Genomic DNA, 4,485 nt, shown 5'->3' on the forward strand with positions numbered 1-4,485 from the left:
TTTGTAGGTAGCTTCATCTGGCTCTGTGCTGGAGAACTGTCCTCTTGGCCAGGTGTCTCTTAATCAGTCTCAGGGTTGCACATGGACAATCTGACCACAGAGCATGGTTGGCCAGGAATGTAGCCCCCATTTATCAACACGTTCAAGCTTAGGCAGGCTAAATATGTTCCAGGGACGCTTCTGAACTCAATGCTGTGGTGTGAGAACAAAGATCAGATCCTCGGGCTTCTTTGGCTATGGCGTTTATATGTAAATAACTGAAGGTGGGAAAACATAGGTCTGATCAAAACAGTTTATAAAGGATTATGGATAGTGGGCAGGAGCTGAAAGGGAGTAGATATCACAACCAGGCTAATTTAGAGAGAGTTCATCTACAAAAGGGGTGGATTACAAAGATGTGTGTGGCATTCTTGCTAGTGAAATACAAAGGATAGTGCAAAAACCTGAAGTCAGGAGACACAAACTTTCCACAGCCCTCACACCGATTGGACAGTGTAAGGAAGACATTACTAGAACACAGAAGGAAAGAACATCTCAGAAATGTGCCACTAGAGGAGAAAAGTGACTTAAAGAGGAAAACAAACATAGTTGAAACTATGATAACAATATGATTTAATAGCATTTTAAGGTCTTCATATCCACAGGAAAATAACTAATTGGCTTAGGAGTGGAAGCCACGGTATCCACCTGTGCTCAGTCTCTACCCACCCTTCCTGCTGGCTAAGTCCTCCGGAAGTCAGAAGACGTGGGAAGGAGCCTCTTGATGTGACCTGGGCAAAAGAGCTCCCTTAGATAGTAAGCAAGGTGAGAAGAATGGAGTGCAGATTAGTGAAGGGGGTATGTCAGGTCGAACATTTCGGACATGCAGCCCAAGATGAGTCACTGACTAATAATTGCATCAGTTTGTAAGTCAACTAAAATTTCTACTACTTCATACATGTACTCATCAGTAAAGTTTCTACACATGCACATTCACAAGAGTTATCACAACGTGCCAATCATATTGATTTTCTTCATAGAAAATCTCGTCCCCAATCTTGCCTACTTTATGCTTTTTAGACATTGTTCTGATTGTATGTCTTCAAAGTTTTCCCAAAATGTTCTCATTTTCCAGGATCTTTGCCGCTGGTCTATTTATTCCTCCTCAAAACGTTATGAACTGCCATGTAGCCAGAGTATGTATTGATATTGAGTCATTCTAACTCATTTATCACTTCTGTCTTTCTGGTGCTGAGCTTGGTGCAGTGCCATATGTCTCCAGGTCAGAAGAACGTTTTCTAAAGCTTTGTCTTTTTCAGCAATCATATAGATTGACCCATGCATGTCGTACACTTAGGATATCCCGTGGAGAATTCCTCTGGTCTAGGATTGTCAAAACTTAGAACATCTGAATATTGAACTGAGTTAAGTTTCTAAACACTGTCAGCGATATGATGTTGTCTTGTGGAGAGGACTGTGTGAAGAGGAGGTAAAAGGGAGTTGTTATTTTTTTAATCACTTATACTGATCTAGTTGATATTTTAGGTATTTTTAAACTTGATACTTAATTGGTCACATAAACATTACAAGCCAGACAATCTATAGTAAAAGCAGCATTTTAAGAATCCAGAAAAATATAATCTGAGGGCATTTTAAAAATCTTTACAACTGAAGAAAATATGCAACGGAAGCCAAAAAGTCCAGTGTTCTTTTGAAAAATTTATTCTAGCCATACTGCCTCTTTACTTAAAGCCCTCGGTAGTTGTAATATAGCAGTTGGCAAAAATCCAGCATCCTTAACATGTCCCCAAAGGTCTGGATGTCCTGGCCTTTGTTTTCTTCAGCTTCTGTCTGCTCATTGTTTCTGTGCTACCACTGCTTGGATCATTCTTATCTATGTTTGTTCCTGAAAAGCTTCTGCCCCTCCTTTCATCTTTCAAATTCACTGTGGCTTCTTCAAGTAAGCCATCCCTTCCCTTTCTGCCTCTCTAAGGAATCCTGATACTCTAACAGCATCCTTGACTCTTTCTTCAGATTCCTTACCATACTTTGTAGTGACACATTTGTTTTTGGATCGTTTCTCTCACATCTGCCTTGCTTGTTCCATGGAGTCTAATTTTTCATTATGGTATCTCTACATTTGTGGCACAGGACCACCTACAGTGTTAGGATGGTAATGTTCACATCCACCCCTAGCACAAATTCACATGGTGAAACTTAATCTTCAATGTGAGGGTATTTGGAGATGGGACCTTTGAGAGGTGATTAGGTCTTGAGGGCAGAGACCTCATGGATGGAACTAGAGCACTTAGGAAACAGGCTCCAGAGACCTGCCTTGCCCCTTCTACCTTGTGAAGACACAGTGAGATGCCCCCTCTGTGTGTCAGGAAGCAAGTTCTGACTTGTCCAAGAACATTCCAGTGACATGGTTTTGGACTTCTGGCCTCTATAACTGTAAGCTATAAGTTCCTATTGTTTGTAAGCCACTCAGTTTATGGTATCTTATTATAGCAGTCTAAGTAGACCACGACCAGCAGGTAGTCATGTTTATGGTTAGAGGAGTCACTGTGCAGCAGTGACTTTGCTGCAGTGTGGTAAGTATTAAAGGAGTAATATGCAAAAGCTCTCACAAAGTGAATCAGGAAGGTCCCACATGCACATTCAGGCTAATGGGTCCTTGGAGAAAATATTCAATCTTTCTTTTAAGTAAATACAATAGCAAGCACACACCAATCCACTTGGTGACATAGGACTAAATGGTGGAGAATAAACGTAAGCAGTTACTTCAAAACTCAGTATGTAGTGTGGTGGTAAGCTTGAGGAACTGAGAGTGGAGCCTTGTGTTCTGACAGTGCTGTGAGCCATATGAGTTTTGCCACATTACTCACTCTGTGAAGACATGAGTAAGAAGGGCTGGATGAAGTCATTTCTCATGCTTTCTTCAGCATTACTGCAGATGACAATTAGAGGAAAGTGCACAAAGTATGAGGGACATGTAAGTGAAAGTTAGGGAACATTTGGAAACTTTGGTGAATTTTTTTTCTACCTTATTTTAGAATTCTATTTCTCTCTTCTGTTTTTTGCGCTTTGTTTTTGTAGCATTGGTAGGTGGAGAAAGCCTAATGTAAGGCTAAGGTACCCAGCTTAACTTCTTTTCAGTGGGGATCTCGTCTTTTTGGTCATGTTAACTAGAAGACAGTTTCTGGAAGATATGGTTTAATCCCCTGTGGTGTAGATTTATAAAGAATCTTTGACGTAAAAGAGTCCAGATGGAATAAATATGCTTTAGTGAATACTTACACAAGACAGAAGATTCTGAAAAGCACATTTATAAACAGTCTGTGCAAACTTAGTAAATAAATGAGTTGACATCTACATTCTGTGCATACATTTCAATCCAAGGAAACATTTCCATAATTAAATTCTCCATAACAAATACCCTCAAAAGCACAGGTTATAAATGTTCATTTTGGATTCATAATGAACTGAAAACTAAGTTATTACTCTGGAACTGATATGATACTTGATATCATCATAATTGCAGCCACATGAAAGGTTAGAATAGGGATGTGCTATGATTTTCATCTGGAAACTCTTTTATTTGGTGCAGACCAAACTGAGATTTTAACTGGGCAGTTCTTTAATTATGAATAAAGAAATTCATGTTGGCTCTCTCCTATTTGAAGACACTTTTACTTTTGTTCAGACAAGTTTCATACCTTGCATGACTTTTAAACACTTACCTACAGAGCTAAATTTTCACCTATAACAAATCTAGTTTAGAAGACAAGGATTAAAATTTTATCTCTAAACCTAGGTGAGGTGACACATGGCTGTAATTCCAGCTCCATGGGAAATCAAAGCAAGAGGATCACAAGTTCAAAGTCATCATTTGGGCAGTTTGATGATTTACAAGACCTGGCCTTGAAACAAAAAATTTAAAAAGGGCTGGGGATACAGTTCAGGACAAAGGCCCTGGGTTTAATTCCCAGTGTGGCAATAAAAAATTATCTTTAAATCTGAAAAAAAGTTTAGATTCTTAGATCTAGTAATTAGTACTGATTCTAGTAGTTATATTATTAGTCAGTAAAGGTAAGGATGTGATGATAGGAAAGTAGAGTGAAGCGATATGATGTTTTCATTTTGAAAATTGAATGTTTTGTGCAATGCTGGACCTTTAATCTATCACCTTTGACTGGAAAATGAAGAAGGCCAAGAAAAGTGAATTTGTTGTTGCGTTCGGCCATTAACTATCTATCCAAAGTTTCACCTAGCTTTGGGGCAAAGAGGCTGTGATTCAGCTATGACTTGAATTGTCACATTTAGGGCAGAACCTTGGCCATCTTCTGTCCAAAATTATATCTGTAGGTATTTTTAGGGATTATCTAAGGTTCCTCATGTGTAGATCTGAACAGCCTTTCAACTACCTTATTAATTTATCACCTCTGGATGAGTTTTTATAGATAATTCCAGAAGTAGATCCTGGTATGTCTCATTGTTTTATAC

General features: G+C 38.9%; 1 non-coding gene across 1 annotated transcript; it reads left to right on the top strand.

The window, feature by feature from the left end:
• The first annotated feature begins 4,107 nt into the window (after positions 1 to 4,107).
• LOC117287531 lies at positions 4,108 to 4,183 on the top strand. Its single transcript, XR_004518814.1, has one exon. It is a non-coding gene; the product is annotated as a small nucleolar RNA SNORD83 (small nucleolar RNA).
• Positions 4,184 to 4,485: the final 302 nt, after the last annotated feature.

The sequence above is a fragment of the Fukomys damarensis genome, unplaced genomic scaffold (genome assembly GCF_012274545.1).
Source record: "Fukomys damarensis isolate Sample0158 unplaced genomic scaffold, DMR_v1.0_HiC HiC_scaffold_3, whole genome shotgun sequence".
NCBI classification, from domain to species: domain Eukaryota; kingdom Metazoa; phylum Chordata; class Mammalia; order Rodentia; family Bathyergidae; genus Fukomys; species Fukomys damarensis.